The sequence below is a fragment of the Gracilinanus agilis genome, chromosome 6 (assembly GCF_016433145.1).
Source record: "Gracilinanus agilis isolate LMUSP501 chromosome 6, AgileGrace, whole genome shotgun sequence".
Taxonomy (NCBI): domain Eukaryota; kingdom Metazoa; phylum Chordata; class Mammalia; order Didelphimorphia; family Didelphidae; genus Gracilinanus; species Gracilinanus agilis.
In genome coordinates, this window is record NC_058135.1 from 66,512,616 (window position 1) to 66,526,945 (window position 14,330).

A 14,330-nucleotide genomic window follows, 5' to 3' on the forward strand; every position below is an offset into this window, starting at 1 on the left:
TGTCCTAAACTCCTGCTCACTTCAAATGAGGGGAAGTAGAGGCATAAAACTTTATCAGGCAATACTAATTTACTGAGTCATTCATCTGCAGAATTAGAAAAAAATCATAGTCCTTTTTTAAATGTTTAGTTGGATCAGAAACTTTAAGCATAAAAGTCGTAATGAAACTTTACAGGAATGTGCTAGCCTGGAGAACTTCTGGGCAATTAATCACTGAAGGCATCTCACCTCAGCACTGGAACCCTGAATAAATAAATCACCTTGGGAGATCATAGCAGATGTTTTTTTTCTTTAGTTTGTGTCTCAGAGAAGAGCAGCCCACCCAAGCACTACCCTTTAAACACTGGCAGCCTCGCCAGCCTAATTCAGAGGGAATGTGATGAGGGGAGGAGGTGCCAGAGCCAGAGGGAGAAGGCCCTTATTGTAAATGGTTAGATTCCAAGTTATTGTTATAATAAGTTTTCCAGGGAAAGTTATTTAAAAGCACTAAGGAAGAGAGTGGATCAAAACGTGGTCCAGGCATGTACACTGGGCAGTAATGATCATATATCCTATTTGTCCATTCAACAGCCGTCTCAGTATCCTTGATAGGTTATGTCAATTTACTGGAATGGTTTGTGGGGGGAGAAAGGGTTCAGAAAATGTGAAATGAGGGAGAGAATGTGAAACACTGAGGGAATGCTGGAGACTTTTCAGAGTCAGTAGGCATGGCCACAGTGATACCGATGGAGCCAGGGCATCCCGAGTCCTGAACTTGATTACCATGCTAAGAATATAACTGAAATGCTACTTGGACAGGAGTCAGAGTTACATGAGAAAGGTTGATAGTGGACTGAAGCGTAGGACAGAGAGAGAGGGAGTAACTGGAAGACTCAGCATTGCACCATCTGGAAATCACTTTGTCTTCATCCAGAAACTCTGCTAATAGCCCTTTCCAGCCTTGCCATTCCTCCAAAATGTTGTCTCTCAAGCTGGAATGCTTCTCTGCTCAAGTCACTGCATCCACCACCCACACCTGGATCTGGTTAAAGACTTAGCCTAGATTAGCTGCTGGAGGGCACAGGTGGGCTGTCTTTACTTCCATAGCAGTTGCCCTCACTTCTCCTGTCACTTAAGTTCCCTGAGTTCCTCAGATATCTCAGGTTTCCTTCTTTATCCTCTGGTCATGAAGCAGGCAAGTGGAATTTAAATCAGCACAATGGTAATACTAATTTGTATCTACACCTATATATCTGTCTATCTAGCCACACACATATATATGTAAATATACACAAGGAAAAAATACAAATATATATATATATATATATATTTGAATTATTAATTTTAGGATTATGGTATTTTCATTGACTTTTTTTCTCATGCCATGGATACATTTGCAGGAAAACCACTCTGTCTTAACCCTCTGTGCCATTTGTGACTAATGCCTTATATTTGCAGGCTGTTTGGCTTATAATTATAGTAATATAGTCATAGAATAGAACTGTTTTCAGTGTGGTAGTAAGCTTATGGGTATTGAACTTATATTAGAGCCTTGACCTCATTAAGACTATTATTATACCTACTGAGAATGAACTGGCCCCCTGATGAAAATAGCTCTACCTTTTCTTTGGGTATGCCAGAGGCTAAAGCTCTAGGAGTTTTCAATTTAGGAAAATGGTCTAAATGAAGTTCTGCCTTGTGAATAATCTGTTCCCACTTCTGAGCAGTAAACAAAATATCATACCAGGAACGGGGAAAATGAGGAGGAGAATTCATATTATATAGAAGGAATAGTTAAAGGATTATCGTATTTATTACTTTACCTCCTACCAGGGAATCCAAGAATGAAATGGTTTGAAATAAGCATAGAGTGGAGGGGATCCGATGACTCTGGACACACGAGACGAGAATTGTGGACCATATTCCTAAAGATTTTGGATATTCATGCAAGCTGTGCCCCACCTTCGGTGCTGGTGTTCTGTGTCTGGACCTTGAAAAGCTTACATAGTGGTATATAAAAAATGTGCAATGGGGGTCATTGGGCTCCCAAGTACTGGAAGCAATCCAGTTATAATGGTCTAGGGGTTTGCCTCTCCTGTATACCAAAGTGTTGAATGTGGCACTAGATACTGTATATTTGGGAGTAGAAGGATCAATGTAAAGCTTAGGAAACATGGTTACAGTGGAAATGTCAATTAAAGATCCTACATTCATATTTAGTGCTTATAATCTTTGTGACCTCAGGTCTCGGTTTCCTCATCCAAGGGTTATAATATGGATGGCCATGTTTTCTAGTAGTGTCATGTTCCATGGTTGGGTCTTGGACCACTTGTGAGCCAAAGTGCAGAGTGCATCCAAGTAGGGAACTGAGTGATGATAACATGTCCTGCAAATTAAGCTTCAGCTGCCTTTTTCCCCCTTCACCAGTGATCTTGATGTCAGATTATAGGGGAAGATTTCTCAGAAATGCAATTAACTTCATGGCAGATTCTGACTGACACACTGCATGGCTGTCATTCTTATTTCCCTTTCTTGCTTTTATCCTTGAAGGAATTAGGCGGGGGCAAAGAAAGCAGGTACACACATTGTGGGTGGTAATTACTTAGCACCTAGTACTTTCATGGTACATGGTAAGTGATTAATAAATGCTTATTGAATTGAAATGAATTTGGAGGTTTGGCAGGAATGATTCTAACAGATGATTTTCATTATCCTTTTGTCAGAAGAAACAGATAATCCTCTTATTCTGAGATAGGAGTAGGTGACATTGGGTTTCTTTGGATAGCATAAGTTAGAATTTGAGAGAGTTGCATTGACCTATACAACTGGTTAAATGTCAAATCAAATTTACTAGGGGACCAAAGAGACTAAATAACCTCATTAGGTGGCATAATTAGAGTCAAAAAATTCATTGTTCAAAGCTGAGTTACTAGTAATCTTTAAATGTACACAGAAAAGGGATGTCTTTTACTTGATGTGGGGATTAAGGCAATTTTAGAGGACTTGAGCTAAGTCAGTCTGGGAAGAATCACTCCTGATCAAGGTTTATAGTAGAAGTCTGAAGGATAAGTTTAAAAAAATTGATTAGTAGAGAATGTGGGAGTACAGAAGTTATTAGAATTAATTGACCTTTGAAGACAACCTGGAAATAAATTGGAGGCAAAGAGCAGGCATGATATTTTTGCCTACAAAATCTTGACAATAGTCAGGGGAAGGACAGGAAAGTCCAGATAATGTTAATAACCAGTAGGAAGTAAAAACACATTACATTAGTTTTTTTTCAAGTATTTGATGAGTTTGTGGGTTGAAAAAAGGTGTGACTGTTTAAAAGAACACAGTGCAGAATTAATGCAATGAAGAGAAGTTGAAGAAAGGCAAATTTTGATTTGAGGCAAAGAAAAACATTTTTGTTCAGAATTAGAATTATGCAGATTGCAAATGGGAAATAATGGGTTCCATGATCTTATCTTAAAAATGTAGTGAGGCTCTTTGTTCTAGAGTAAGTTCAACTAGAAAGGAGAAGCTTGCCAAGAATTAGGAAGAGAACTCAAATGACCAAGGAGGCTCCTATCCATATTTATTCTGTAGATTATGTAAAAATCTAACGAACAGCAAAACAAAACAAAGACAAGTTTCTATTAGATTATGCAAACATCATAGAAATATCCTTCCTTAAACTTGGTTTGTAGTTCATTCAGACTGATAAAAAGGAATTTATACTAAGTAAAGGAAACATTATGCTCATGAAGGAATACCCAACTCATTTGGTGGTAATTAGAGAAAGTAGAAGAAAATATATTAAAATAATGAATTTGAATGAATAAGAGCCTGCTTGGGGCATAAACAAGAATAAAAATTTAGATACAAATAGAGTCTTTTAAATTTTGAGAAACCAAGGATTAAGAGTGTTTTAATGTCATGTTACAAAGTAGAAATCTAGGAATATTTCTGAATATAGATAATGGTGGTGGGTAAAGTAGAGGGTTGTGGAGACTTGGCATAGTAACACATCAATTGAGGGAGAAATGAATCTGTAGAAGAATGTTATGAGATTGTGCTAAGCCAAGTCTTCCTTTTAGATACTTGGAAGGTTACAGTATTAAATAGTTATGAAATGGAACAAATTTCTTCATATCTCTATGCTAGACTATTTTCTTTTTTAAAATTTAATTAATTAATTAATTTATAATATTTTCCATGGCTATATGATTCATATTCTTTCCCTCTCTTCTTCCTTCCCCACTCCCATAGCCAATGAGCAATTCAACTGGGATTTACATATATCATTCATCTATTAAGACATTTCCATATTATTAATATTTGCAATAGAGTGGTCATTTAGAGTTATGGTAGACTATTTTCATAAACAACATTTGGATACAAATACCTCAGTGCTCAGATGCATGATATATGTAAAACCCAGTTGAATTGCTCATTGGCTATGGGAGTGGGGAAGGAAGAAGGAAGGGAAAGAATATGAATTAAATTTTAAAAAAGAAAAAAGCCTAGCATAGAGATATGAAGAAATTTGTTCCATTTCATAACTATTTAATACTGTAACCTTCCAAGTATCTAAAAGGAAGATTTGGCTTAGTGCAATCTCATAACATTCTTCTACAGGTTTGTTTCTCCCTCAATTGATGTTTTTGGTAATAGTACTTATAATTATTTATTTTCTTTCCCCATTCATTTCGTTTATTATCTTGCCAATGAAATTTCATCCTAAGCAATCAAAGTTTCTTCAATTGGTAAATATGTGCTTGTTTCTGAGGAGTTTTTTGGAGTCCTTTAAGAACCATCATTGTGATGACTATATTGTATTAGCTAATGACTTCAGTATTTTGTGTTTTCCAGGATTAGCCAAAACATATTTATCACAAGTGTACACAAAAGTAAAATCAGACTATGGACTTGGAACCATGCTTCACAACTTCTCCTTTCCCCCCCCCATTCCCCACCCCACCCCATAAAAATGATGCTCTTCTATACATATCAAAGAGTTTTGTGAATGGAAAATTTATAGTCTTAAAACTAGTCATAGAAGACTATTATATATATATGTATATATATATATTAGTGGAGATACAGAATTAAAAGACAAATAAAGAAGAGTGAAATGATGGAAGAGAGAAGTGCAAAATTAGGTAAATGAAAACATAGTTAGTTTGACACATTTACCAAGTTGGGATTGGAACATCACTGGAAAAAACCTAAGTGATGAGTGCGTTCCATTATTGTTCAGGGGTAGCATCCTTTCTCAATTTAATAATGCTTTTTTTTAGTTTGTTGGAACCAGTCAGGCTTCGTGCCCCATTGATACAGCATACAAGAACTTAGAACCACTTCCATAATGAGTAATATCAAAACTAGTCATTAAAGCAGGGCTTTATATCATGCTTTATAGTCTCAAGTCACTATAGAATTATTATGTTTATTAAATTCATTTTACAGTAATGTAAATTGAATATCACATAACAGATAAGAGAAATGTTTAGGGTCATATAGTTAATAGCATTATAGAATGTTTTAAGGTTTGTGAAGTGCTTTAGCAATATAATTACATTTAATCTCTATCACAAATGTAGGTGGTATTATTATTCCAATTTTATAGATGAGGGAATATAGACAGAGGTCAAGTGAGTTACTCAGGGTCATAACTAGTGAATGCCTAAGCCTGGATTTGAACTTGGGTCTCCCTTACTCCTTATCGGGTGTTCTATTTACAGTACTACCTGTACCAGAGCCTAGACTTTACCCTTTAACTTTTTTTACCTAAAATTAATTACTTCCTATTAGATTTTATTAGACATTACTTTGCTTGCAGTTTTCCCTAATGGAGATTGTATTATTCTCATATTATAAAAAAATGAGAAACTAAGCAGAAACCAAATTATTTACTCACTCTCTAGATTTAACAGTGAATAGAAGGCAAATGATAGAGTTTATTGTCCATATCTAACAGCTTATTAGAGTCAGGTATAACCTGAGTCTACACAGAGCGTTTAAGTAAATTTATGACAAGTGAAAGTCAGTAAGACAAGAATTAAAATCCTGCTTCAGATGCTTAAGAGCTCTGTGACCCTGGATAAGTTGAATAAACACTTTCAACCTTAGTTTTCTTATATGTTAAAATGTATTATTATAATAACACTCTTAGGTTTGTTATGAGGATCAAATGAGATAATATATGTAAAGTGCTTTGCAAGCATTTTAGAACCATTTAAATACCAGTTATCATCATCATCATCAACACCAAATTTCGCATTTGTTATTTTCATTAAATCTCTTGTGAAAAAGTACCTAAGTTTGGTCTCATATTTAGGATTATATAATGATATATATATATTGAGTTGGAAGGGACTTTGGAAGTCATCTAGCTCTTTTTTTTCATTTTACACATGAGAAGATTGAGATAAGAGATGTTTCTTGTACAAAGTCAAACAATAAATATCAAAGATTACTTTGATGAACCTGTTAGTTTACCAACATGAGGATTAGTTCCATGAAAATAAGCCATAACTTATCTTTCATAATTATTATCCAGCTCTTTTCATAGAATTTCTTTAAAATGTTCAAGAGACTTTCACTTAACTATTTAGTAGTATCAGTGTGTCACTCAGAATGTCTCTTGCTTATCTCTTTCCTTGGGGGGAGAGGACCAAATTTTTATTTTGGGTCTTATCTTTCAATGAAGTAGAAACTCTCAAAAGACACACACACACACACAAACACACATACACACAAACACACATATTCCCAAAGAAAGAAACCCTTGTTTTATTGAACTATAATAGTTACCCAATTCAGAATCTTTCCACTAGTTTTTAGTAGGAAATTATGTTAGAAAGCAAAGAGAATGAAATATTTATGATTGTACTGAGTAAAGTATGTTTACACTGAACAAAGTGAGTTTATTTTTACTTTTATAGTCAACAAAATATTTATTGTGCCTTTCCAATTTGCCAGTTTGAAAGTCCAATGTTCCTGCAGAGAATGTTGTATGCTATCAAAAGAATATCTAGAAGAAAAAGAGGGAGTCGAGGGAGTGAGGCTTCTGCTTTGGTGAAGGGGATTTGAGGGAGCTTTGCTGCTTCGTGACACAGACTCTTCCACCTGCTGTGTTTGAAGACTGAATCTTTCTCAACTTCTATTAAGAAACTTCCTCTCGAGCTTCCGGGTTAACATGGAGGCAGAGTAAAAAGAAACTGCTTAATCTCTCCTAAAAGGAAGCATATAGGACTCCTCAAGGGGGCATAAAAACAAATCCAGACGAATGAAGGGACATCACAACAGGGCGCAGCATTGAAGGTACATGGAATCAGGGCATTTCCACACGATAAAGGGGTGAAACAGCTCTCACTAAAACTTGAGCGGAGGAAGACCCTCCCCCACAACCCATACCACGTACAACGCCAAGGCCAGCTCACAAGAGTTAAAGCAGGTTTGGGGCACCCATTCAGTCAATGGCAGCTCCAGGGCCTGTTCCTGAGAGCAGCAAGACTTAGGACCACAAGAGACTAAAGAACGCTCGTGGACTTTGAATACAGACCCTGAGCGCTAGCTTTGGCCCTGGTGAAGGCATTGACTTAGGAATGGACAAGGATCTTGAGCGCAGGCTTGGAACTCTAGTGGGGACCCTGTGCAGACGGGAGCACGGCTGTGGAAGCAGCGCCCTGAAACTGCTGAAGGAGCATCAGGCAGAGGAGCAGACCAGGAACAACTAGGAGGCTTGACCCCGAGAATAAGGAGACCTGAGACCTCGGAAGCCTAGAGAGCTCAGACAAAGCCTGAGTGTGAGGATAAAGCTGAGAAGGGGCGGGGCTAACAACAACAACACAAAATCACAACCCCAGAAGAGAAAGATCATCAAGAAGAAATCTGTAACATTCGACAACTTTTACACAGATAAAGTCCTGACAACAGAGCAAACAGCAGAGGAGAATAAACAAGTAATCATATCCAAACCTTCCCAAAATAATGAAAACTGGTCACAAGCTATTGAAGAGTTCAAATCAGAGATAATGAGAAAGATGGAAGGGATCTGGCAAGAAAACAACAGTTTAAAAGGCAGAATTTTGCAATTGGAAAGTGAGGCTCAGAAATCAAATGAACTGATAAGCAAATTGAACACCAGAAATGACCAGATTGAAAAAGGAAAACCAAAAGATTATAGCCGAAAACCAGTCCCTAAAGGCTAGAATTGAGCAATTAGAAGCTAATGATCTCTCAAGACAGCAAGAACAAATAAAACAAAGTCAAAAGACTGATAAAAAAGAAGGAAACATGAAATATCTCAATGAGAAAGTGACAGACCAAGAAAACCAGTCTAGAAGAGACAATTTGAGAATCATTGGTCTTCCAGAAAAAGCAGAAATTAATAGAAATTTGGACTCCATACTAAAAGAAATTATTCAGCAAAATTGCCCTGAAGTTCTACAACAAGAGGGCAATATAGATACTGAAAAGATCCATATATAACCCTCGACACTCCACCCAGAAAGGACAACGCCAAGGAATATAATAGCCAAATTCAAGAGCTTCCAAGTAAAAGAAAAAATCTTACAAGAAGCCAGAAAGAGACAATTCAGATATCAAGGAGCACCAATTAGGATCACACAGGATCTGGCAGCCTCCACGCTAAAAGACCTCAATGATTGGAATATGATATTCAGAAAGGTAAGAGAACTGGGTCTTCAACCACGGATCAACTACCCATCAAAATTGACTATATACTTCCAGGGGAAAGTATGGGCATTCAACAAAATTGAAGATTTCCAAGTATTTGCACAGAAAAGACTAGTATTAAATGGAAAGTTTGATATCCAAACACAAAAAATCAAGAGAAACACGAAAGGGTAAATAAGAAACAGAAGGGAAAGAAAGAAAACTCATTATTTTTAAATTTGCCTCTTTAAGGGCTTCAATAAAATCTAATTATCTATATTCCTATGTGGAGAAATGCCATGTATAATTCTCTATAGTGAACACTATTCACTATTATAGTATTCACTATTATAGTAATCAGAAGAATAATTCATAGGGAGAGGGTGGAATACTAAATACTAAAAAAGAAATCATAGAAACAATCAACAATTTCATTGAAGAGAATGACAATGATGAGACATCCTACCAAACTCTGTGAGATATAGCCAAGGCAGTACTCAGGGGGAAATTTATATCCTTGAGTGCATATATTAACAAATTAGGGAGGGCAGAGATTAGTGATTTGGGCATGCAACTCAAAAAACTAGAAAGCTGGCAAATTAAAAAACCCCAGATGAAAACTAAATTAGAAATACTAAAAATCAAGGGAGAAATTAACAAAATCAAAAGTAAAAGAACTATTGAATTAATAAATAAGTCTAGAAGCTGGTATTTTGAAAAAGTAGATAAAATAGACAAAGTACTGGTCAATCTAATAAAAAAGGAAAGAAGAAAACCAAAATGACAGTATCAAAGATGAAAAGGGAGACCTCACCTCTAATGAAGGGGAAATTAAGCCAATCATTAAAAACTATTTCTCCCAATTATATGGCAACAAATATAACAATTTAGGAGATATGGATGAATATTTATAAAAATATAAATTGCCTAGATTAACAGCAGAAGAAATAGATTACCTAAATAATCCCATATCAGAAATAGAAATTGAAGAAGCCATCAAAGAACTCCCTAAGAAACAATCGCCAGGGCCTGATGGATTCATAAGTGAATTCTATTAGACATTCAAAGAGCAACTAATCCCAATACTGTACAAATTATTTGATATGATAACCAAAGAAGGAGTCCTACCAAATTCCTTTTATGACACAAATATGGTACTGATTCCAAAGCCAGGGAGATCAAAAACAGAGAAAGAAAACTACAGACCAATCTCCCTAATGAACATAGATGCAAAAATCTTAAATAGAATACTAGCAAAGAGACTCCAGCAAGTAATTAAGAAGATCATCCACCATGATCAGGTGGGATTTATACCAGGAATGCAAAGTTGGTTCAACATTAGGAAAACCATCCACATAATTGACCATATCAACAATCTAACAAAGAAAAATCAAATGATTATCTCAATAGATGCTGAAAAAACCTTTGACAAAATACAGCATCCATTCCTATTGAAAACACTGAAAAGTATAGGAATAGAAGGACCATTCCTAAAAATAATAAACAGTATAAACCTAAAACCATCAACAAGCATTATATGCAATGGGGATAAATTAGAAGCCTTCCCAATAAGATCAGGAGTGAAACAAGGATGCCCATTATCACCTCTATTATTCAACATAGTACTAGAAACACTAGCAGTAGCAATTAGAGAAGAAAAAGAAATTGAAGGTATCAAAGTGGGCAAGGAGGAAACTAAGCTATCACTCTTTGCAGATGATATGATGGTCTACTTAAAAAATCCTAGAGAATCAACTAAGAAGGTTGTAGAAATAATCAATAACTTTAGCAAAGTTGCAGGATACAAAATAAATGTACATAAATCATTGGCATTCTTATGTATTTCCAACCCATTAGAGCAGCAAGAGGTAGAAAGAGAAACACCATTTAAAATCACCCTAGACAATATAAAATACTTGGTAATCTATCTTCTAAAACAAGCACAGGAATTATACGAAAACAAAACTACAAAACACTTTCCTAACAAATAAAACTGGATCTAAACAATTGGAAGGCCATTGATTGCTCGTGGGTATGATGAGCTAACATAATTAAATGACCATTCTACCCAAATTAATTTACATATTTAGCGCCATACCTATCAAACTACCAAAAAACTTCTTTACTGAATTAGGAAAAACTGTAAAAAATTTCATTTGGAATAACAAAAATCAAGAATATCAAGGGAAATGATGAAAAAAATGTGAAGGAAGGTGGCCTAGCAGTACCAGATATTAAACTATACTATAAAGCAGCAGTCCTCAAAACAATATGGTTCTGGCTAAGAGACAGAAGGGAGGATCATTGGAATAGACTTGGGGTAAATGACATCAGCAAGACAGTGTATGATAAACCCAAAGAGCCCAACTTTTGGGACATGAATCCACTATTTGAGAAAAACTGCTGGGAAATTTGGAAAACAATATGGGAGAGATTAGGCTTAGATCAACATCTCACACCCTACACCAAAATAAATTCAGAATGGGTGAATGACTTGAATATAAAGAGGGGAACTATAGATAATTTAAGGGAACACAGAATAGCATACTTGTCAGATCTCTGGGAAAGGAAAGAATTTAAAACCAAACAAGAGTTAGAGAAAATTACAAAATGTCAATTAAATGGTTTTGATTATATTAAACTAAAAAGCTTTTGTACAAACAAAAACAATGTAGTCAAAATCAGAAGGGAAACAACAAATTGGGAAAAAATCTTTATAACAAAAAACTCTGACAGGGGTCTAATTACTCAAATATACAAGGAGTTAAATCAATTGTATAAAAAATCAAGCCATTCCCCAATTGATAAATGGGCAAGAGATATGAATAGGCAATTTTCAGATAAAGAAATCTAAAGTATCAATAAGCCCATGAGAAAGTGTTCTAAATCTCTACTAATTAGAGAAATGCAAATCAAAACAACTCTGAGGTATCACCTCACACCTAGCAGATTGGCTAAAATGAAAGAAGGGGAGAGTAATGAATGCTGGAGGGGATGTGGGAAAATTGGGACATTAATGCATTGCTGGTGGAGTTGTGAACTGATCCAACCATTCTGGCTGGCAATTTGGAATTATGCTCAAAGGGCTATAAAAGAATGCCTGACCTTTGATCCAGCCATACCATTGTTGGGTTTTTACCCCAAAGAGACCATAGATAAACAGACTTGTACGAAAATATTTATAGCTGCGCTTTTTGTGGTGGCAAAAACCTGGAAAATGAGGGTATGTCCTTCAATTGGGGAATGGCTGAACAAACTGTGGTATATGCTGGTGATGGAATACTATTGTGCTCAAAGGAATACTAAACTAGAGGAATTCCATGTGAACTGAAAAGACCTCCAGGAACTGATGCAGAGCGAAAGGAGCAGAGCCAGAAGAACATTGTACACAGAGACTGATATACTGTGGTCAAATCAAATGTAATGGACTTCTGTACCAGCAGCAATGCAATGACACAGGACAGCTCTGAGGGATTTATGGTAAAGATGCTACCCACATTCAGAGGAAGGACCTTAGGGGAGGAAACATATAAGAAAAACAACTTCTTGAATGCATGGGTTGAGACGGACATGATTGAGGGATGTAGACTCGAAACTACCACACCAATGCAACTATCAACAATTTGGAAATAGGTCTTGATCAATGACACATGTTAAAACCAGTGGAAATGTGCATCGGCCATAGGTGGGGGGAGTGCGGAGGGTGAAGGGGAAAGTAGGAGCATGAATCCTGTAACTATGTTGAAAATGAATATTAATAAATATTTTTTTAAAAAAAGAAACTTCCATCTCAAAAAAAAATAATATCTAGAAGTATAGAACTTCTGATGAAGGTTCTTTGATCATCCCAGAGTGTATAGATTTTCATATAAAAGATTTATCATCAAATATTTTTCTTTTTAAAAGTACATTTTATAAACATATCAGAGTGATACTATTTGGAAGAGTTATTGTATTGTAACTTTCTCTTGACCAATTATATCATTATTGTGCTTATGCCCACAAATAATGAAAAAAAGAGGAAAAATAGACTTTCATATATAAAAACACATATAACAACTCTTTTTTTTTGGGGGGGGGGTAGTAGCCACAATCTGGATACTAAGAAGATGCTCAACTATTGCACAATTCCTAAACAAATTATGGTGTTTGAAAAAATAGAATATTATTATGTCATAAGAAATGTAGAAATAGAGAATTTTGGAGGAAACTGGAGAGGATTCCATGAATTAATACAAGATAAAATGAGCACATGTAAAATAATTTTAATAGCAGCAAAAGTATAAGTGCAAACAACCTCAAGAGACTTTAAAACATTGATCAGTGCATTCATAAGTCTAATTTTCAGAGGATTGAAGATGAAACACTCAACTTACCTTCTTTCCCACTGTAGTATTATAAGATGTTGAATATCTTTCATATCTGACTTCTCTAAACTCACACAGGTTATCATCTTATTTCAGGTCATCATCACTTGTTGCCTAAATTATTATGTGGTTATTTAGTTGTTTTTCAGTTGTGTCTAACTCTTTGTGACCTCTTTAGGGGTTTTCTTTTTTTAATTTATTTAAAATATTTTCCATGGTTAAATGATTCATATTCTTTCCCATCCCTCTTCCTTCCCTCCCGGAGCTGACAAGCAATTCCACTGTGTTATACATGCATCATTGTTTAAAACCTATTTCCATGTTATTCATTTTTATAGTTATCTTTTAGCATCAAAACCCAATTATATCCCCATTGAACCACATGACCATTCATATATTTTTCTTCTGCATTTTTGTTCCCACAGTTCTTTCTCTGGATGTGGATAGCTTCTTTCTCATAAATTCCTCTGGATTGTCCTGGGTCATTGCATTGCTGCTTGTAGAAAAGTCCATTACATTTGATTGTGCCACAGTGTATCGGCCTCTGTGTACAATGTTCTCCTGGATCTGCTCCTTTCACTCTGCATCAATTCCTGGAGGTGTTTCCAGTTCACATGGAATTCCTCCAGTTCATTATTCCTTTCAGCACAATAATATTCCATCACCAGCATATACCACAATTTGTTCAGCCATTCCCCAATTCCCCAATCAGATACCATTTGAGGTTTTCTTAGAGAATATAATTGAGTGGTCTGTAATTTCTTTTTCCTGCTCCTGAAGAAGCTCAGTATTTAAATTAATTGCCAAAGTTACATATCTAGTAGAGATCTGAAGCTGGATTTGAATCCAGATCTTCCTGACTCCATGCCATGCACTCAATCAACTACACCATATGACAGTTTTATTTTTATTATTTATCATTACACCTTCTTTCTGCTTCAAACATTTCATAACCATTTGTCCTAAACTTTGCTCCCAAAATATTTTTCCTTAAGCACATATATGAACACATCAGTTTCTTACCAAATAAGTTTTATTGGTTTCCCATTGCTTGATAAACAAAATATAAATTCTTTTGAACTATTAAAGTCCTTCAGAGCATGGCTTCAGCCTATCCTTCCAGATTTATTGTCTTTTACTATTCTTCCCATACCCTACAATCTAGTCAAACAGGTGTTTTCTCTTTGCATCATCTTTCAATGTTTCTTTTTCGTAACTACCACACAGAATCTCTTCCTTATTTGAGAAAGTTTATGCCATGTTGGAATTAGGAAACTGTTAACAGTTTCTCTGCCAAATTATCTTATATTTAGTTATAGT